Below are 23,678 nucleotides of genomic sequence, written 5' to 3' on the forward strand. Positions count from 1 at the left end.
AACAGGATGCTGGCCCTAGCTAGCTAAGGTGCATATCAAAGGAATGATTTCGCAGGAGCCCAGACTTTTGCACCTTCCCACACATAGAAAAGCACTGAACTCCTTAGCTTGAGATAACTGGTTTTCTTTAATTAACAATCTCTTGATGTTCTGACTACCTGGTTTTTGTTGAAAAAACTCCTATACCTCCTGGTTCCTCCCTTGCTTCTTCGGAGCAGTCTTAAAGCGATCTGAGAGGCCACCTCTCAGGCCGAGTCCTCAGAAAGTCCATCGAATAAAACAGAAGTCTCAGCTTTTAGGTTGTGCATTTTTTAGTTGACATGTGATCAGCTATTAGTATTAGCAGTTATCAAAAGAATCTCTTGTTATGCCAAGTTTTAAAAATTTAATTAGGTATCAGAAATTTTCTCAAAGTTAAATACAATAATAATAAATTCCAGAACGGGGTCCCGTTTGAAATACAACTTCAGCAGTTTCCCTCTGCTGCTTTGATCTTAGGTCAGTTTTCAGTTCACCTTAGTTTTCTTCATTCTTCTGTGAGACTTAGCTCCAACTGTCATTTCTTGAGCCCTTGCAGGTGAGTTCCATATATGATTTCCTTCTGACCCCTGGAAGGAGGAACCAGAACCGAATCTAGATTTTGCACTGCCAGCTCTCCCCCACCAACTTCCAACTTCAGAAGCCCTCCTCCACTTTCCCCTCCTGAACTGGATTTAACTGTTTTATAACCATGACTGTTGCGCTCAGCCAGGAACTTCTCTCCAGGAATGCCTCACCCTAACTCCTCTAACTTGTAGAATTCCATAGAACTCCTGTGATTCAAACACAACAGAAAAAACTGTAGTGATGCCATGTCTGAGGCACCAGAGTTAAGGCCCCCGCCCCTGTGACTCACTGTTGTAAGCTGACTGGTTCGCTCACCTCCCATAAGCATTCAGCGGCACGTCCTGGGTGCCAGCCCCATGAGTGAGGGAGCATCAGTGCCTTAGAGGCACTGGGCTCTGCCTCACGAAGCCAAAATCCAGCAAAGCTTGTACCTAAAGAAGATGTGATTTAATGATACTGAGAAAAATAGTCAACTGAAACACCTTTTTACTAAAAACCTTTTCGAGGGTGGATTACAGCTCAGTAGTAGAGTGAGTGCTTAGCATGCACAAGGTCCTGGGTTCAATCCCCAGTTCCTCCAATAAAAAAAATTAAATGAATAAAATAAACCTTTGCTAATTGCCCAAGCTTTGGAACACTAGAGAAACTATTGCATTGTAAATATAAAGCAAAAGATAGTGGTATAAATCATAAAATTTTAAAATGCCTATCAACTGACCAGAAGGAAAGAAAGATGAAGGAAGAACAAATGGTCTAAGAAGATAGGAGCAGGCCCTTCAGGAAGAAGATTCTGGAGAACATCACACCCCATCCATCTGGCCTCATGGGCTACTTGAGGTCCAGGGAACCCTGGAGCCCTGACTCTCCCAGGGAGCCTGAGGGGATGCTGCTGGCTTGACTTCCTGATGAATGGCAGCTCTGAGGAGCTCATCGAGGTATTCAGACCACAGCCACCCTGCAAAGGACAAGAGCCCTATACGGCCTGAGCAGGGAGGCTTTCCCTCCTTCACCCAGAACAGCAATTCGCCCAGCTCAGCACTTGCTAAGTACCTGGGGTGACAACAGGAAAAGTAGGATTCGCATGAACAACAGCCACGATAATCCTGTCACAGGAGGCCAACCACATCACTCAAGACCCGCACGTCTTCAGTCCTTACCGCGACTCAACTCAGTGAATATGTTGTCAAACAAACCCATTTTACAAGTGAGGAAACTGAAGCTGGAGCAGTTAGGTGATGGAGCCAGGAGTCAAACCCAGATAGATGTAGCAGACACTAAATCTCCTAATCTCTATAGAAGACAAAGTTGCATCTGAAATTGATGGTTTCCTTGCTCTTTTGAATCATTTACAAGCTAATTGATTCCATAGCTTGTAGATTTGTGAGGGGTTAATCATGGAAACTCTTACATGTTCATTAATTTTTCATATTATTTCCATATTACTCATCATCCTGTTTGCTGACAGTCTGCTACAGTGTGACACTAAGGATCCATTTTCTTTTGTAAACAGCTTTATTGAACTGTGATTCACATACCATACAATTCACCCATTTAAAGTGTGCTACTCAATGGCTTTTAGTATATTTACGGAGTTGTGCAATCATCACCACTATCTAATCTAAGAACATTTCATCATGCAAGAAAGAAACCCCTACCCATTAACATTTCCCATTTCCCCTCCCTCTAGCCCCTGGCAACCACTAATCTGCTTTCTGTCTCTATGGATTTGCCTATTCTGGACATTTCATAGGAATGGAATCCTACAGGTGGCCTTTTGTGCCTGGCTTCTTTTACTTAGCATTGTGTCTTCAAGGTTTATCCATGTTGTAGCATGTATCAGTACTTCAGTCCCTTTTTGTTTAATGGCTGAATGATGTTCCATTGTATGAATATACCACATTTATGCATTGACTTAACAGTTGACAAACTTTTGAATTGCTTGCATTTGGGGGCTATTATGAATAATGCTGCTCATCATATTGGCTCCATATACTTTCATCAGACTCTCTTTCAATTCTATAGCCATTACAGCGAGCTTCCCTAAGTCTGTGACAAACTACTAGAAACAAAGAAGGCTAAAATCCCCCGGCAAGACAGCAATATGTGATTCATACTTAGGACGACCAATTCTTCCTGGTTTGCCCAGAACTTCCCCAGTTTTTGCATGGAAATTCCTGCATCCTAGGAAAATTTTAGTTCCGGGAAAATCAGGACAGTTGGTCAGCCTAGACTGGGACTTAACTCAGAAGGCAATTCTGCAGAAGCCCACTTCCTGGGATGAGTTTTGCAGTTTCTGGTGACAGTATAGTTATATTTTTAAAACTGGCTTGTGTAGTAACTATCGTTTTACATAGTTTCATTTGAGTAGGAAACAATTATTCTTTTAATTCTTATGTGGTGAAAAATGCCCCCAAATTTCACAACTTCATATATTCTAATTTTAAAGTTATTACATATTTAATATATAATCATATATGGATAAATTATATATATAGATATAGATATGTTATTTGCCCTTTTTTTTTTTGCATGTGATTTTTTTTTTAACTTTATTTTTTGGAGCAGCTTTAAGTTTGTAGTAAAATTAAGAGCAAGGTACAGAGATTTCCCATATATCCCTGCCCCCACACATGCATAGCCTCCCCCGTAATCAGAATCTCTCCCCAGAGTGGTATGTTTGCTAGGATTGATGGCCTGCATATTTTTTAGGTAGAATACTCATTAACTAAATAACTAAAAGACCTCCTAAAAGCTGAAAAGCCTCATGTCCACAGGGTGGCAGTGTGACACCCTATAAACCCAAATGGAATGTAAGTAAAAGCTATGTTAATAAAAACAGATCTTTGGTTTAACAATGTAGTTTTATGGGAAAATGGATAAGGCCATTCAATTCATTGTGAGATCAATGGCTTGTTTTATATTGGTAAACTGGACACGTATGGTTAACTACTGATGTCTGCAAACCTCCCTGGAGCCCTGACAAGTAATACAAATTTAATCAGTTCAAAGCCCATCAATTCATGCCTTTTTAAAAAGCTTTTGTTTTCATTGTTTCTGGTGAAATTATAGACTCTTAGGAGCCTTAGAAATCACAAAATTAAATGTTTTCTGCCTTTTTTCCATCAAAAACCTCAAAACACTTTTTCGGATACTACACATGCCCACGATAGTTACAACTTCACCCCTTTCCCTCAATTTAAGAAAGGATATTGAAATTCAGGGATATTGAGTGACAGGGCTATTATAAGGATAATCTTGAATCTTCTCTGTTTTTAAGTTAATCATTCACTATCTTCAATACTTGATTTTTAGAAATAAATTACTTTTGCATGCTTAAGACCAAATCTGGACACGAGTGTGTTAAAGTTCTTAAACTGAGAAAACATAATCTTAGTCTAATCTCTCATTGAATGAACATTCTAGAACATTCTTAACAGTTATCTATCTGGGAAATGGGCACAAAGAGCAATTACATTTAATTTGCATTAGCTCTATTAGCATAAATCCAGTGTTGCAGGCATGATATTCACAAATTATATACATTTCCTTATTTACATTAAAAAAAAGGAATCTAGAAGAAAATGTATACTTTTTACTACAAATAGCAGCAGACTTGGAAACTGTTGTTTGTTCACATCACTAAAGGTAGGGGTAAAGGGAAATAAAGGCAACTTTCTTCTGCTCCACAGAAAGACAGCACTGAAATTACTGAGAAAAACAGCTTCCCTGTTACAGCTTCTAAGCGCTACCACAGGCCAGCGCACACCGCCTGTGAGTAACGCGGTGCTGCAGCCTCCACAGCTGAGTAAAAGCAATTAGCAAAGGAGGAAAGAACACAGACCAAATATGAATCTAGTGACATATATTTGGTCTCTCTTTTTTTTTTTAATATCAGGTCACAATGTCCATGGAATGAAAAGTAATCTGATCCCTAAGGGCTCTTCATGCTGGAATCTGTTTTCTTCTAGGAGTGTTCGGTCCTAGTCTTAGCTGTTTGTCTTTTGTTTGCCTATGTTGACTTGGATATGTATCACGGCACTGCTGGAACTAAACAGGTAGACAGTGACTAGCTAAATTCTCTCTAATCCTACCTAATTCTCTAATTCTGTCTAATTCTCTAAGAGAGAAGAAGGAAGCATATGTTTAAATTCTTATTCTGCTGTCTATGAACTTCTGTTTTGTGCCCACTTCTACAACTCTTGTAAAAATAACCACTGACTAATCATAATTAGATTGAATTAGACTATAATTAGACTATAATTAGATTGTTTTTAATATTATTTTTAATACTAACAAGTGTCCTTCAGGACTGCAGTCTGCTTGTTGCAGAAGATCTTTGAGGCATAAAATATATATCTAGGGCTGTGAAAGCTGCTTTCCTCAAAAAATTAGTGTTATCATCTGGGTTAAATAATACATTCTCTAAATCACGTTGCTTAATACGTGTGGGGCGATTGGCTGCTAATTAGTTAATGCAACTACTCCTACTACAGGTGGCCAGGTACCTCCCACTTACAGTTTCTCAGTAGATCCTGACGTTTACATAGTAGCTTCCTGTTTAATAGCATAGGCAGTGCAAACACTCTTCTGATAGGAATGATGCTTTTGAGAGCTGTGTCTTTGATGTTTCTTTTAGAGACCGTTGCTCACCTTTATAACAGATTTCAAAGGCCCATTCAGATAACCTGCCTGTTGTTGGTTGCTTTGGAATGAAATGCCAGCCTTCTGAACTCATTAAGTTTTGTCCCCAGGAACTTCCCCTGGAATTGCTTGTTGGAACCACTGAGAATCTGGGTTGCTAACACAGAGGCCCTGAAAATCAAACTAGAATGGCCTGGAGTTGGTGATCAAAATAGTTACTGAATGCTTTGCTAACAAGGCTAGACATCTAATCCTCACAACACAGCAAAGTGGATCTTATCCACAGGAGTAGACAAGGAAATCGAGGCTGGAAGATTCAGGGACCTACTCAGTGCAGAGAGTATCTGAACCCAGGACTGATTCTTCTCACACAAGGGAGGACAGGGGCTCCTCTGGGCAACATCTGTATTCCTGTCCCAAGATACACATGGCAGAGTGACACAGGTCCGGCCTCACAAGTCAGAAAGCTGGAGACTCTAGCCCCAGCCCCAGAACTGCTCAGACAGAACACGTGCCCTCCAATAAAACATAATCACTGGGGTTTGTTTGTTGTAAGATATGTGGGTTCTATTTCTTTATTGCAGTAAAGAAAAAAAGCATATAACATAAAATTTACCATCCTAATCATTTTAAGTGCTAACTCTATGCACATTGTTGTGCAACAGATTTCCAGAAATTCTTCATCTCACAAAACTCAAACTCCATAAAACAACAACCCCCCTTTTCCCCTCCCCACCAACCCCTGGCAACCAGCATTTTATTTTCTGCTTCTAAGAGTTTGATGACTTTAATACTTCATTTAAGTGGAGTCATACTATATTTGTCTTTTTTGTGACTGGCTTACTTCACTAAGCATAATGTCCTCAAATTTCATTCATTTTGTAACATATGATGAAATTTCCTTCTTTTTAGGGACTGCATATTTTATTATATGTATACCACATTTTCTCTTATTTAGTGGAGATACAATTGACATATAACTATGTCAGTTTGAAGTGTACATTGTGTTGATTTGATTGATACATTTATATATAGCAATGTGATTTCCACTGTAGCTACAACACCTCTATCATGTCACTTTTTTATTTATCTGTGGATGGACACTTATCTCTTGGCTCTTGTGACTAATGCCACAATGAGCATGGATATGCAAATATCTCTTCAAGATCCTGTTTTCAATTCTTTTGGATATATATACCAGAAGTGAGACTGCTGCAACATATGGTAATTCTTTTTTTTTTTTTTTAACTTTTGGAAGAACCTCCATACTGCCTTCTACAGCAGCTGCGCCGTTTGCATTCCTATTAACTGTGCAGAAGGGTTCCAGTTTCTCCATTCTCACCAAAACTTGTTATTTTCTGTTTTTTTAAGTACTCATATTATCTTTTATTATGGATATCTCTCACTTTTATCCTTCCCTAACCATGCCCCATTTCAAGGCTCTCTCTGCTTTATTTATTTCTATGTTGTTTGAATTTTTATACCTTTGTTACTTTTATAATTTTTAAAGCAATGAAGATACATTTTTAAAAAATTTGTTGCAAAAAGATTGGCCAAATCCAACAAGATGGAGGCATTTAGCTTTTAGTATAACATGTGTAACTGAGAAATGGGAGGAATGATGAAATTGCACTGTGGATTTTCTGAACTGTGTGGAACTGAGCTTAGGGGATCACACTATGGTCCAAATACCCCATTATCTCCTGTCTACTCTATACCCACCCAAATAAGGTTAGCATTGTTAGGGAACCTATAGTCAGCTAGGGGAGGCATTAGAATGTCAAGTGAAAATAAGAGTAGTTTTCCTTGTTAAGCAGACAAATATGTTTATTAATTTAAAGTAAATAAAAATAAATATTGTAACATCATAAGTGAAAGCATAGAATGTAAGATGTAACCCAATGGAGAGATAAGAGAGTTCTCATGGAATGAAGGCCATTCTGGGAGGAGCTACTGTGGTCAGGGTACTAGTGCTAGTAACCTGCGCTCTGCCAGCGTGCATCTGATCCCCACCCAGCCCAGCCCTCTCACTGACCCTGACACCAGGGTGATTCTGGCATAGGATGAGTCCCAAGTCTGATATACACATTATTTAAAAATAAGAACAAATAGAAGTTCAACAGTTTATGCTTTAGAATTCTAAACTGGCCAGTGTCAAATCAACTTATGTCCAATTATTGTATGTCCCTGCCAGTAACTAGCTGTGTGACTTTGACCAAGTCACTTAACCTCTCTGATACTATTTCCTCCTCCCCAAATGGGAAGATTGGAATGGATATAACTGTGCCTTCTTTTCTAGAGCTTATGTTCTAGGATTTTAAAGTGTACTTTCAAAATGTCCATGGCCTCTCAGGGTGACTGAGAGGATCAGCCCCGGAAGGACCACAAGACTGTCCACGGTCAGGCCGGCTCTGTGCAGCTGCCACTCCACACACCATCTCTTACCGCCCACTCCTGTCTTCTCACCCACCTTCCAGCACCTCTTGTCTCCTCTGCCCATCCTGTTCCACTCCCAGTCCTATCCCTACCCCACAGTGAATTAATCAGAAAGAATTTGGGGATACGGATTTACCTTCACTCATAAAAACCAGCTGATTACCTTGGAACAGAGTGTCCGTTAGCCACTAAAAAATGTTTGCAAAAACTAAGAAAAAGGCTCTATGCCTCTGAAAATGTGTTTTGACTTCATTGAGGTACCTTAAATGTGACTAATACCTTAGAGCCGTGTACGACCTGGGAATTGTAAAGGCTCTCGTGCATAGTATCAGCGATTAATATACCCGATGAGCTTGAAAGGTAGGTTTTATCCTCTCTCTATTATAGATGAGGAATCCAGCAACGAAAAGTAAAACTATTTGATCAAGAACTCACAGTTAGTAAGTGACAGATCCAGACCTAATAAATCAAGATCTCCTAGGGTGGAGCTTTGAAGTATATGTTTTTACCTCTAATTTTAATTTCTTAGGCCAGTCCCTTCAGGGCTAGATAAATCATTTTTATAATTTTTTCAAGAGAAACATTACCTCCCCAAAAAATCCACTCTGAGAATTGTAACTGCAGTGTTGATGCTTACTTTCTTGGGGATGCCTTTGGTGTTTTACAGAGTTTTTGTCTGCTGTCTTATTCTCACAGGGCTGCCTCCACAGAGGGTGTTCCGGAAAAGTGTTTTCTGAGAAGATGGGTGAAGTAAGAAGATGGATAGATGGATAGATGGCTGGATACACTAACCAAACAACATGTGAGTGAGTGAATTAATGAATGGACTTAGAACCATTTGGCTTTTCAATTACTAATGAGAAAACATTACCACACTTCGTTAGAGCCAAGTATTTATCCATTAATTTAATAAGCACATTTATTTAATAAGTATTTTCTCACTTTAACTAAGCATTAACAGAAATAAAAAATTGAGAATTACTCCCCTGCTTATGTTCACCCACTTGATGTGCTAAGAATTTCAGTTGCAAATCAACAGAGATCAATTGTCCACCCCTTTAATGTACTGGAAAGTGTTAAATGGCAAACTGTTCAGCTTTCTTATCTCTCCAGGATGCAAAGGACTTGGTATTAACTGTGCCAGAAGCTCTTCTTGTGTTGGCAGAGGCAGCTATTACTTTCCTCCAAGGTTAAGCCTCTAGTGCCTACACTAGCTGACGTTTTTCCTGCAAAGAGAAGCAGCAGAAAAGTAATGTATCCGAGAACTATTACAGTAAAAATATACAGATAGTTCGCAAGCAAGCTTTTACTAGGGGTATGGCAATTTGAGGTAAAGCTGGATGGAACCAGAAAACGATTGTGGGAACCAAGAAAAACAGGCCTAACCAGCTCTTTTTGTCCTAAAGGAATGGACTCTAAAATGAGTTAAGTGTGACACTGTCAAAAAGTTCCTCAAAGCCCCTATCATCACATCACATATAGTAAGCCAAATTTTATCTGCATTGAAAAATTTTATCTATGTGATGGTCAATCCAGTCACAAAATAATAATTATACTTAAATAGTGGTATTCCTGTAGCAAAATCAAACCTCAGTTTTGGAAGTTTTTGAGGAACTCACTCAAAAATGTAACAGTGGTTTTCTGGTATGGGTGAGGGAGAGGAATTAAGACAAAAAAAAACCCCTTAATTCTGTCCCATACTTCTGAAATGTTTTCCCTTTTTACAATAATCACATATCATATTATAAGCAGAAGAAAATAATTTAGAAATTTATGTTCAACTTCTGGAGTTTATATGATGGATAAATAATTCCCAGTGAATTTCTACTCTGCATTATAAAGGTGTCTTCTCATATTCATATTGCTTCCTTCTAATTCAGCACACAGGAAGATTTAAGCATCTGAATAACTATGAGGACTGCAGAGATGAGAGTACAGGCACTGGAAAATGTATTTCTAGCCATATTAGAAACATTATGGCCAGCCCAAGGTTTCAAATACAGTCAGTCTCGTCAAATTGGAACTGAAGAAATTCAAAGTTAAAAGTCATTATTATCATTCTAAGTTGGACAGAGAATCTGCAAACCCAGCTATATATTAATATAAATTTATTACAAGTTACTATTTAACTATGTGTTTCTGATCAAAGTCTACAGTTACATAACACAAAACCCACATGTTGCAAACTCACCACATTCTGTAAAGCAATAGAGCACTCATAACAATGGCTAAAATTAAAGATGCTTCTTTTATTTTAAAACACTTAACACGTTCCATTGGTTTTAGAAAAGAACTTGAACCCATGATAATGGATTGGGGCTTATCACTTAGATAACTGCAGAGAGGAATAAGGTGTACATTTTTAGAAAAGTACAAAAAGTAGACTCTGTAAATACACTAATTATTTTAAAATAGCAATATCAAGTCATACTTCATTTATTAACCAAGATTGGGGAATTAGGGTGTGGTGCATTAACAATTTTTAAAATAGCTGAAGTTAACCATTTGAAATGTTCCTTTATTTTTAACAGCAATCTATTAGGTTGTATCACAAATTTTCTCGCCTAATTGAACAGAATATATGGAGGAGAACATCCCCTTTGTCCTAAGGTTCAGGGGCATCAGTCATTGCGCCACATGCGGCACTCCAAGATGACTAAGGTTTTTACATGCTGTCCGGCTCCCTTGTTACCTCCTTTGCTGCCTCTTGTTCCCAGCATGTCCCAGAAAGCTCCCCCACCCCTTCATCTTCCCTTCTGGGACACCACACCTTAGGAACAGAGTAATAATTGAAAGTAGCCAGCAAAAGCCTGTTAAGCAAGCTTGTTTAATTTTACACACAGACCTGAGTCAACAGGCTCTGATATCAAGTTCTGATAAAGGCTTCACTTCTCTCCAGCGGTGAGAACATTACCTTTGCTCCTCAACTCAGGATGCTGCTTTTTGCCAAGTGCAGGCTATACTTTAACCCAGGTGGGTAAGAAGGTAGAAAAATTTGTTGCCAAATAATAAATAAAACAACACAGTTCAGGTTACTTGTGTGTCTGTGACAGCGGCAGTCTCTGGGTGAGGTCCCAGGAAATAGCACCCCTCTCCCCCACCCTGCTATAAACCATTTAAGTAATAAAATTAAAATGAAAAAAATGGAAGCCATTATCAGTAGACCTTGGTTGGAAGTATGAGACCCAACTGGGCCAACTGACTAAATTATGAAATTAGGAAATTTTGCCCTCCCCATCCTAGACAGCCCTGGGCCTAAGCGGGCCCATGCGATGGAGGTCCTCTCCCAAGACAACAGAAAAGAGCTGAGTGGCATATGCCTAATGGGTCTTTCCCAATTTACCAGCTCCACTTCGCTGATTTACGTTGAAATCATCTCAGCTTTCAATTTCCTGCACAAACAGCCTTTCATTACTTCTTCATCTTTTTGTCCTTTAATTACCTCAGGTGCAGAGGCTTGAGCTAATCATACTCATCCCAAGTCACCAACAGCGTCGAGTCCACACAGGGCCCCCTTTTGCTTAGCTATCTGTACACCACCCCTGTTGTCTTCCCCACTACAGGCAACAAGACTAATGCAGTTTAGATGTTTTCTTGAGCTTTATACTCAACTTTGTAAAAAGTCTTATTGTTTTGTTTAGTTTTGTTTTGAATATGTGTTTTGATAACAGATTTGCACACACAAGCTTCCATTCTGGGTCTTACTTTTTCTGACTCCATACCACGTTTTTAACATGGGTCTGTGCTGTTCTATGTACATCAAGTTAATGTTGCCTGGTGCTCCAAGGTGTGTAGCCGCCACATTTCACTTGTTCACTCCCGCAAGTGATGGACATCCTGATTCTTCTACATCCTCATGCATGTCCCCTTATGGTCCTGGCTGGATCATGGAGGTATGGGGACCTAATTTGGTTGAGCACTGCCACATCACTGTCCAGAATGGCGGCTCCTGCCTACCTTCCCTCCAGCAGTGCAGAAGGGTCCCTATCATCCAACATCCCCACCAGATTTTATATTATCTCACTTCTGTTTTTGCCATTCTCACAGGTGCAAAGTGGTATTTCATTGCATTTAAAATTTAAGTCTGGACAGCTGTTTGTATACATGTTAGGCATTTATGTTTCTGTAAATGACATGTCATGTACTTTGCCTGTTTGCTGTAACATTTCCTGGATTTTTCTGGATGATTTGTAAACATGAATGTTTTCCAAATGTTGGTTCCTTGTTTGTTTAGGAGTTGCAAATAGTTTTTCATCGACCCGTGAATTTTAGTCAGTATATCCTTTGCAAAATAGAAATTCTTATTTTTTTTTCAAATTCCTAAACTATTTTTGCTTTATGGCTATACTTGTGTTCTTTCTAAAACCTAAATGAGTGCATATTTTTTCTTATGACACTTTAGGGTAGGCGATGGTACATGTGTTGTTTTCCACATGATCAGGTTGAGAAGATTCATGCGACCTATTTTACCTACATTAAAATAGTACCTTTTTGTTTTCGATAGAAGTTTTGCTTTAGTATTGGGGTGATGTGAGCAGACAGACTTGTTAACTACAGAGTATGAGTTGAATGAAAATATCCCTCTAATCCTACAGTGCATACAAAACAAGTTATTCTGGGCAGTAGATTAATAAATGGGAAGAGAGAAAGTGGGCTGTCTAGACCTGTTCCAGAACTCACAAATCAATCCAGTCCTTGCTAAGCTCATCTGTGCATTCCAGGAAATTTTTGGAAGATTCCTTGGGATTTTCTACACAGACAATCGCGTCATCAGCAAACAAGGCTAGTTTTATTTCTTTCAGTCTGATCTGTATGCCCTTTATTTCCACCTACCCCCTCCCTTTTTTTTTTGCCTGTTGAACTCACTTGACTTTCTAGCACTATGGTGGATGACAGTGGTGAGAGCAGACACCCTTGTCTTGTTTCCAATCTTAGTGGGAAAGCAGCAGGCTTTCACAGTAATAGGATGTTCACTGTAGGTTTTTTAGTAGATATTTTTTATGAAGTTGAGGGATTTCCTTTCTGTTTCTATTTTTTATGAATGACTGCTGAATTTCATCAAATGTTCTCCCTACGTGAGTTGAGATAAGCATGCAATTTTTCTTCTTTAGCCTCCTAATATGGTGGATTACATTGATTTATTTTTAAATATGGAACCAGCCTGGCAACTCCGACATAATCCCCACATGTTTATGAAGTATAATTCTTTTCATGTATTGCTGGATTCTATTTTGTTAGAGGTTTTTGAATATACAGTGTGAAGAAATATTGTTCTGTATGTTTTAGTGATGTTTTTCACTTGTTTGCTTGCTGTCTGTTTTGGTGTCCTGGTAAAATTAATTTTACAAAATGAGTTGGAAAGTGTTCCCTCTTTTTCTATTTTCTGGAAAGTTTGTATATAATTGATATTAATTTTGTTCAACGTTTGGTAGATTTCTCCAATGAAAGCACCTGGGCCTGCAGGTTTTTTGTTTTTTGCTTTTTTCTAAGTTTTAAAATTATGAATTCAATTTCCTTCATAGTTATAGGGCTCTTCAAATTATTTATTTCATGTTGGGTGCGTTGTGATAGATGCTTTGTGTCTTTCAGAGAAGTGGTGTATTTCACCCAAGCTGTCAAATGCGCGTGTGTGGAGCTGTTTGTAATGTAAGTGTTCCCGTGTGACCCCTTCGGTGTCTGCAGTCTGTAGTGCTGTCCCTGTCTTCATTCCTAAAATTGGTCCTCTGTACCTTCTCTCTGTTTTATCAGTTTTCCTGGAGGTTTATTAACTTTTGTTGATCTTTTAAAAGATTCAACTCTGTTTTGTTTTGTTTTTTTGAATGGGGGGAGGTAATTAGGTTTGTTTGTTTATTGATTAATGGAGGTACTGGGGATTGAACTCAGGACCTTGTGCATGCTAGGTAGGCACTCTACCCCTTGAGCTATAGCCTCCCCACCTCCTTTTTTTTTTTTTCTTTTTTTTTTAAGATCCAACTCTTTATTTTCTCTATTTTTTCATTTTTAATTTCACTGATTTCTGTTCTCATCTTTATTGTTTCCTCTTTCTTCTTGATTTGGGTCTAGTTTATATTTCTTTTTCTAAATTTTTGAGGTATTTCTATTATTGATTTCCAGTTTGGTTGCACCGTGGTCAGAGAACACATTTTCTGTCCATTTGTCTATTATGTCCATTACTTGAAATTTGTTGTGGTTAGGTTTTTAGCCAAGGATATGGTCTAACTTGGTATATGTTTTGTGGGCACTTGAAAACAATGTGTGCTCAGCTGTGTTGGGTGGGGTGTTATTTAAATGTCACACAGATCCTTCTGAGCGATGGTGGTGTTTACTTCTATGTATTGCAGATTTTCTGTATAGTTGCTCTATCAACTGTTGAAAAGGGGGTGCTGCAGTCTCTAATTATAATTACTGACTTGTTTATTTCTTCTTTCAGTTCTATTACTTTTTGCTTAAAACATTTTACATATGTTGTCGGTACATGAACAATTAGAATTGCTATGTCTTCTTGATAGATTGACCTTTTTATCCTTAAAGAATGTCCCTCTCTGTCTCTGGTAATTTTCTTAGCTCTCAAGTCACTTTTTTAAACTACACCAATGTTAACATTTTTGCTTCAGCTACCAAACATAACTTAGAAGAGTCAAGATGAGAAGGGAAGTCTATTGTATTTATCCATATTTTTGGTTACTATGTTCTTTCCTCCCTTCTGATGTTCCATAATTTCTTCTTTTAATGTTTCCTTTTTGTTTAGAGAACTTCTTCAGCCATTCTTTAAGGGAATCTGCTGGAGATAAGCTCTTATTTTTCCTTCTTCTGAGGATATGCTGATTTCCTTTTCCTTTTTTGGGTGGGAGCGGATAATTAGATTTGTTCGTTTGTTTGTTTGAATAGAGTTACTGGAGATTGAACGCGGGACCTCATGCATGCTAAGCACCCACTCAACCACTGAGCTATACCCTCCCCACCTCCTTTTCATTCTTGAAAGACATTTTCTCTATGTGTAAGATTCTAGTTGACTTTCAGAACTTGAAAATATTGTGCAAATTCCTTCTGGTCTTCATGATTTCTGGTGCGAAATCTGCTATCATTCTCATTTCACCCCCACTTCCACCCTGCCCTCCCCCCCAATAGTAAGGTGTAATTTTTCTCTGGCTGTTTTCAAAAGTTTTTTTTTTATTTGTTTTTAGTTTTTAAAAATTTAATGATGATATGACTTTCCATGGATTTCTTTGGACTTATACTGTTTGGGATTCATTCACCTTCTTGAATCTATAGGCTTATGTCTCTTGCCAAATCTGGAAAGGTTTTAGCTATTATTTCTTCAAGGACTTTTTCAGTCCTGACCTTTCACTTCTCTCCTTCTAGGACCCCAGTGGCAATATTATTAGATCTTCTGTTGTCACCCCAAAGGTCCCTGAGGCTCTGTTCATGGTTCTTCAGGCTGTTTTCTCTCCATTGTTCAGATAAGCTAGTTTCTATTGTTCTGTCTTCCAGTTCCTGATTCTTTCCTCTTTTCCCTTCTTTCTTCTGTTCAGCCCATCCACTGAGCTTTTAATTTCTGTTACTGTATTTTCAGCTCCATAATTTCCATTTGATTCTTCTTCATGTCTTTTCTTTTATTGCAGAGGCTTTCTATTTTGTGGTGATGGTTGTTTCAAGTACATTTATATTTGTTCCTTGAAGCAGTTTTATCATGACCATTTTAAAATCTTTCTAAAAAATCCCTGTCATCTTGGTACTGGCATCTACTTTTTTTTTTTTTTCTCAATTTGAGATCTTTTTGATTTTTGATATGGTGAGTGATTTTTTATTGAAACTTGGATGTTTTCCTGTTATGTTTTGAGACTCTGGGTCTGATTTAAACCTTCTGTTTTAGCTGGGTTTCTTTGACACACCTCCAGCAGGGGAAAAGTGGTGTGCTGCCTAGTCACTTCCAAGTGGAGGTAAAGGTCCAGGTCCACACTTGGCCTCCAGTGACACCCAAGGGGTGTGTGTTTGTGTGTGTGTGTGTGTGTGTGAGAGAGAGAGAGAGAGACTGGGGGGGTCTCATTTCTCTTGGGTGAGGGTGGGAGTTCTGACTCCCCATGTGGATCTCCATTGATATTGCAGGGTTAAGAGGTGGACCTCCTTAGTAGCCAGCTGGGAGCGAATACTTCCCAACTGGTTAAAAGACCAAGCTCCTTACTTGGTCTTTTAACACCCCCCTAGAGGGAGTGTTGGCACTCAACATTACAGCTCCATGAGGGTGGAAGTCTAGGCTCCCCACTGTGCCTATGCTGGTGTGGGCATGAATGAGGCCACAGTTTTATCTGTGGTGTTTGGCTGGAGTAGAGAAGTGATTATCTAAAAGTTTTCTGTCTTCCTATGCTGTCTGTCCCTTTTCTGGTCCTTTGGCTAGAGAGAACAGGCTTTGGTGGTTGTGTGTGTGTGTACATGTGTGTTTGTTCTTTGGTCTGTGCCCATTGGTGTTTCCTGGTTACAGCCTTTAGCTCCAAGTCTGTGACATATAATATGAAAGAAACTCACCACCATGTTGTTCCTTGGGTCCCAATATCTCTAGGCATTGTGCCATCTCTCCTGCTCCCAGAATCTCCTTATGTTTGTATTATATGTAATTTTCAGGATTTTCAGTTGTATTTAGTGAGAGGAATAAGGAAAAGTATGTCCAATCTGTCTTCCCAGAAGCAGAAGTCCAATCGCTTCTTTTTAAATAACGCATTTTGATAACACAGCACGTGGTAACTTTCTAGAGCAGATTTTCTGCAGAGTGACTTAAGAGGCTTATGGAATTTCTGCAACATTTGAACATGCAGAGGAACAAGGGAGAAATAAGCCTTACTGTCGTGAAAGCCAGGCAGGTAGAAAGGAGACGGTGTTCTCCAGGGGAATGATCCAGTTAATCTTGGACACTAGCAGAACTGAGCCACTGACCTAATAGGCTGTGCGGAATTGCCCAGCTGAGCCCCCAACAAAACCTTCAGTTCCTCAGTCTGTCGTTCTTACTGTACTTTCATTCTGGGACCATCGAAGTGGTTTTTCACACCTCAGTCAGACAGGCGTGAGCTGCATGATGGAAACTTTGCCATCCCTCAGAAGTAGGCCTTGTCCTCAAACCAGGTTGTTTTCTTCACTTGGCTCTGAGCCCCCTCCTGACAGTATTTCCAGCCTACTCTTGACCTTTTGCTTGGTCTCAGTGGTTCCCAACGTTGTTCTTTTTTGCCTTTGATAGTACCCTGTTATGTCTCCAGCTGGAAATCGGCTGGATTGGCCTCCTTCCAATGAAAAGTAGTACCAGCTTGGCCTCCCGGGGAAAGTTTGGTGACTCCAGGCCAAGCTGGTGCTTTGAACCCCAGTGATAGTCAACAGGGGAGAAGACTTAATAATATATGTGATGGGTTATCAGGCCCCAAATTCGATAAATAGTCAGGACATAATTCCAAGTGTTCCCTCTGCCCCCAAAATTTATATGTTGAAGCTGAAGCCATCCATCTACAAACCAGGAAGAGGGTTCTCACCGGGAACTGAATCTGTCAGCACCTTGATCTTGGACTTCATAGCCTCCAGAACTGTGGGAAATAAATTTCTATTGTTTAAACCACCTAGTCTAGGGTACTTGCTATAGCAACCCAAGTTGTTTAAGACACCATCTTAAAAAAATACAGATTTTCCTTAACTTACGATGCGGTTACGTCCTGATAAACCCATGGTAAGTTGAAAATATCATACATCAAAATGCATTTAATACTCCCAACCTACCAAACATCATAGCTTAGCCTAGCCTAACTTAAACATGTACAGAACACTTACATTAGCCTACCGTTGTGCAAAATGATCTAATGGAAAGCCTATTTCATAATAAAGTGTTGAATATCTCATGTGATTCACTGAATACTGTACTGAAAGCGAAAAACAGAATGGTCATATGAGAACAGGATGGTTGTAAGTGTACCAGCTGTTTACCCTCCTGATCACGTGGTTGGCAGGGAGCTACACCCTGCTGCCCAGCATCATAAGAGAGTGCTTACTGCATATCGCTAGCCCAGGAAAAGAACAAAATTCAAAATTCAAAGTACAATTTCTGTAGAATATGTATTGCTTTTGCACCATCATAAAGTCGAAAAATCATAAGTAGTTGGGACCCATCTGTAATTCTCTGTTAAAACGCGATCAGTTAACATCCCCAAAGACATCTCTGGGCCACATGAAGAAAGCAAAGCTTTTAAAAATGATTCATAGAAGTACGAAAGACCTTTTAAAGCTGCAGTGAGGGAAGGGGTAGAGAGGGAGTGGCAGAGAAGCTGTTCAGCTCATATTTTAACCATGGTCTGCCAAACCTGTATCCTTAAAGATCTCGTTTGGTAAGTTTGAGAAGCCAGCAAAGAGTGGCTAAGTGTGGGGAGGGGATGGAGAGGGGAAGCGGAGAGAGCTGGTGTCAGACTGCCTGGCTTCCTATAGCAGCTCTGCTCACAGACTGTCAGTCTTCTGCAGTCCTTATAACCTGCCTCTCCATCTCCTAATTCTATGTTTCTATTCAAATAAAAATTCCATTAACCAAGACAATTGTTGTCTAAATGAGGACTTCAGAATCAAACCCATAAAGGTGTTTCTGTTTATTTAGAAACCTCTGTGCTAAGAAAGATAACTCAAATGTCTTGATTTCAAGATTTTTATCTCTTCCAATCTATGATCATCCCCTTGTAGCCTGGAGTCACAATTTTTTTTAAGTCATGTGACATAAACATTGAGATTTTGAGAAAATGGAAAACATCCTCCCTGAAAAGGCAGAGCTGTCTCTCAAACAAGCTGACATTCAGTCCTTCACATATAGAGCTAAATGATGATCAGATAAAGCTCATGAAGGTAGGAGATCTAAGGCTTTAGGAAAAAAGTGGACAAGAGGTTTTAATAGGAATCATCCAATTTCCTACTCATCCTTAGGATTTTATTTCCTACCTCATTGAGTTTCTGCATTCAAAACGTTTATCAGAATAAGAATTGGTAAGTTTATATGAAATTTACAAACCACTGTGTGGGGACAGGACTGAAGGGATTTTAGGAAAGACCAGACCCCACTGCTGAGGTCTGCCTGCTGTAACATTCATTGTCTTGTTTAAAAGAAATGCATTTCCTGTTTAAGTGGACTGGTGGCTACTAATGGTCTTTGTTTTCTTCAAACTATAAAGTCAACTCAGGTGTCAACACTTCTTAGCAGAAGTTGATAGAACGGGCCCAGGCTTTTGAATGGAGAGCCCTCATTTGTCCCAGGTGTCATGATTTCCCCTGCATGGGAGCGTGTCTTCATAGATATTCTCTCACTCCATCCATACCAGATACCTGTTCTTTGAAACCCTCAGCCCTCAGGTCTGAATATCTGAGAGTCACGGGGGGGGGGGGGGGGCAGAGAATGGCAGCCACCTCTCCTTGAAAGTTTTTGTTTGCTTGTTCAATGTTTTAAGTTTCCGGTAATGCCTCCAGAGATTACAAAGGATCACCTCCACCTCCCCAGTGGCTCACATTAGCATCAGGATAGCATCCTAGCTGTCCAAGCAGGAAGTACCACAGTCTGTCCAGTCCAGCCTCCTCCTCATAGAGATGAGGAAACTAAAGCTCTAAGGGAGGAGGGGGTGACTTGCACAGGTCATAGAGTTTGTGGAGCTGGAACTAGACCCAGTTCTCCTTCACTACTTGTCCAAAGCCTTCCCCTTGTCCCCTGTGTCACAAGAACATAAGAGTTGGGGACAGGGTTGGGGCTGGGATGAGGACTGCTGGGTTCCCCAACCCTGTCTCTTACTTCCCCAGCTCCAAGCATGTTGGTTTTAATCTCAGAAGTCATCCTAAAGGTCTAAAGTTCAGTTTCAGCCTCAGAATTGGACCTGCAGCTCCGCACCCAGGGCTTGCTCCCCCAACTGTGGTATCCTCCACGTCCTGCTGTCCTTTCCCTGACAACCCCTTGTTCCTCAAGCTCCCTCTCCAGCTCTTCCTCCCTGGGTTCTAGGCTCAGAAGGAGGGTCCAGAGTAGAGACGGGTGGTAACTTGAGCCTGTTAGCTGAAACTGACACTCAGCTCCCAGGTCCAATTCCAATCCTTGGGTCAATAGTCATGGCTGTTATGAATGAGGCAGAGGGCTCTCCTTTGCTTTGGAGTTCTGAGTGACAGCTGTTAATGATGTGTAATCCCAGGAAGATTTTCCCAAAATACAAGGACCTTAGCCTCCTGGGTGGAAGTGAGCCCCTCCTTCCCCTCCTCACCCAGACAAATGGCTCAGGTCTCTGGACTGAAGGTGGCAACAGTGATGACAGCAAAGCCTAGATCTCCCCTCCAGCAATACACACGGATCAGGTCTGTCCCCTCCATCTGAGTCTCATGCATAGTTAGAGAGTGTAGAAATGGGCCACTGGTTAGTTTTGGGCTCTTAAACCTGGGGGATGAAGCTGCCCCACTGCATCTCTTCTGTCTCCACTGAATGTATTTGGAAAAAACAGAACAAAATAGAAACTATGCAGTTACCCCCACACCCCATCCAGCATGCCATAGAAAACAAAAATGAAATTTCAAATCCACTTGGGAAACACTAGTTTCAATAAATAAATTTCTTTGCTTCATAGTTTTTCCAGCCTTAGAGTGCTCTGTGAGTGTCCCATAATTAGGTAACAGCTACCATAGAGTTGTCTTAAGTACCAATTCATATCAAGTGTATGAACGTTCCTCAAAAACTATTTTTTAAAACTACACAAATGGTTTGCAGGTAAATAGAACTTGAAAATAGGGTTGCGTCTTGAAAGCTAACACCATAAATCAATAGATAATGAATTAGAAACAGGATGAGGATACACGGGAGAAAGTCTGGACAGGAGAAAGCCTGATTATCACAATATATCTAAAGAAGAAATGGAAATTAGAGAAAGGCCAGTATAGGAGGCAAGTGGACATAGTGCTCTGTTAAGCTCTGCACTGGGAGAGGCTTTGACCTGCCTAATCTAGCTCTTTAGTGCTGGTGGCAGAAATATCCACATGCGAGTGACAAAGATGGCTCTCCCTGACCAAACTGAAGTCAAGCTCTTCCTATTACAGAATTGGTCGACTAGACCTGCGCCAGGGTTCTAGCCAGGAGTCTCAGCCAGGAAGGTTGTTTTCTGTCGGATTTGTGTAGCCAATAAAGGATACTGAGACTGAAACAGCACAAGCTTTATTCAATGGCCAAAGAATGGAGAAGTGGGAACCTAGTTTGCAAATCAACTTCTCAACCCAGTTTGGGTGGAGACACCAAATATATAGGAGGACCAAGGTAAAAGGGAGGGAACTGGAAAAAGTGGGAGGAATATTCATAACTTACCTGAGAACAGGGGTGTTTTGGACCCAGAACTGATGCAACCCTCCTTTTCAATCCTTGTGTGGGCTTTTCTGGTTGTCATGGCAACCGTCAACTGTCATGGCACTGGTGGGTGTGTCATTTAGCCCATGCTAATATATTACACCAAGTGTATGGTGAGGCTCAAGATCTACTGGAAGTCAAATCTCCCACCATCTTGAGCCTAGTTGGTTCTAACCAGTTCCCGTTTTTTCCTCTTTGCAGCTTCCTCTTGAAACTTAGATAAAAGTAATTGGTTTCCATTCAAGGGAGGAGCAGGTATATGATTCTGGGCAACAGCCTTGGTAACACTCTGAGCCGCCTTTTTGACTGTGCCTTATCCTTGGGTCCTCTCTGGTCTGCTTAGTCTGGTTTTAGCAAGACTTCTGCTAAATCAGTTTAGAGAGAATCCCCCACCCTTGATATCTGATCAAGTTCCTCATTCCCCACTTCTGATGCCTAAATCCTCAACCTGCCTTCAGTAGGAATCCTGTTAAGTGGGTTTAATAAGAATCCCCCTACGCTTAATGTCTCCTCTTAGTAATGTCCCATCCAGTCCCACATCACTCTGCTTCTGGGCTCAAAATCCCCAGGTGTCTTTGCCTTATTCAGAGGTGGTGCTGACCTCTCTCTCCTATTACAATAGTCCTGAACAAAGTCTCCCTTACAGTTCTAATAAGTGTCAAAATAATACTGTACTTTAATAAGGGTGAGGGGTGGGAAGTATAAGCAGCCTTACTTCATTGCCTTCAAACATTAGAACCACTCAAATAATTAGCCTTGCTTTTCTTTTATGTTCTAATAACCTCTGATAGAGTCTAGCTTCCAAAGTCGTTTTCATGCTGAAGAGGATGTCCTTCACCATTTTATAGTTATCACTGTTAATTAATAAATTGGCATTGACACAACATTGTAAAATGACTATAACTCAATAAAAAATGTTAAAAAAAATACAAAACTTAAAAAAAATTGGCATTGATGCTGGTTTATATACTTCTGTGATTATCATGGAGCAGTATCCCCAAGGTCAGGCACACTGACAAAAATCGAGTTTCTGGGCCCACAAAAGAGGGGACTGGAAGGTGAGACTTGGCCACAGTGAGCTACAGCATTTAAGAATTCCTAGTGAAACTCAGCAACCCATGTTTTTGAAAAGTCAATAGGGAGTTAGAGGTGAGAAGTAATGTGGGTGATACAAATTATTTGGGCCATTGAATTTAAAATTTAATCTCTCTTCTCTCTCATGGTTTACATTCTAAGACTCAGTCTGTCTTGTGTTTCTACCCTTTATCTCTCAGATTGGCCCGCGGCTTTATCCTTACCTGGGGATATTGTTAAAGTGCAGATTCTGGTTCAGAGGTCCTGGTGGGGGTGGGGACAGGAGTCTGTGTTTCTCGAAAGCTCCCAGGTGTTGCAGACATTGCTGGTCTGGGGACCCCCAACTTTGAGTACAAGGGGTGAGGTGTATTCATCTCTAGTGTGGAGTATTGCCCCAGGCCCCTAACTGGTCTCCCTGCCTCTCTTTCCAATCCATTCCCGACTCTGCAGCCAGTGTGGTCTTTCAAAAATGCAAACCTGAACAAGTTCTGCCAGTTTTCCGATTCCCTTTGCCCTTAGAGCCCTCAGATCCTGCTCCTGCCTCCTCCCCAGATCTCAGGCTCCCACTCCTGTCTCAAGCTCACTGCTCCAGCCCGGATGAATTAGGTTTGATTTCAAATAAGTTCCCTGTCATCTCTATTTCTCCGCTTTCTCATGAGTCCTTCTTCTCATCTGCCAAACGTTATTCCTTCTAATTCTCATGCTCACCCCTCCCACACCCTCCTAGGTTTTTGAAATCCAGTTAGATACCTCTCCTCTGTGATTCTGTAACACTGAACCTCTACTATCATTGTACTTATCAAACTATATCATTACTTTGCTCAAATTTCTATCGTTAGAGCATGAATTATGGAAAGAGAGAGGCTTTTGTATTTGTTTTCATTGTATCACCATCACATTGTTTCACATATAGAAAACATTTAAAACATATTTACTGAATTGAGCTGGAAAAGAGAGCGTATTCAGCAAGTAGAAGCCTGTAAGAGTTTCAAATTGCTCTCTTTTGTTCTACTCCATAGACCCACAATCAGGGTTACTAAATGTTAAGAACAAAATTGTTTAGATTGTCAAATTGAACCACAATCTAAAGCTTTCTAATTACTTTAGAATAATACTAGCCTTGCAGTTCTGTTGAAATTCTGTCTTACCTAAGCAATACAGGATATATATTTTATATATAAAGCAAGGCAGCCCTGGACAGCTATTCTCTATTTTTACAGAAGAGCTAGCAAATATAAACATAAATTGTAGTCAAAAGTACAAAATAAGGAAAGACTGGATGGTAAGTAGGGGGAGGGGTTAAATGTGAAATAGACTTGTGAGAGACCCTCTTGGGAGATGTTTCATGTGATAAGCAGTTTTTAAATCTTCGTGTGTGAGATGTTGTAGCCAGAGTCTAACAACTATAATTTTTAATGGAATCTTAGAATTTTACATTCAATTCTGAGATTCCATAAGGCATTGTTATTAAAAAAAAAAGTCAAAATAGTATCAACTCAAGAATAAAACAGGTTCACTCACACGCCTAACATAAGTCTTTGTGGTTGAAGCG

This window comes from Camelus ferus, chromosome 8 (assembly GCF_009834535.1).
Source record: "Camelus ferus isolate YT-003-E chromosome 8, BCGSAC_Cfer_1.0, whole genome shotgun sequence".
NCBI lineage: Eukaryota > Metazoa > Chordata > Mammalia > Artiodactyla > Camelidae > Camelus > Camelus ferus.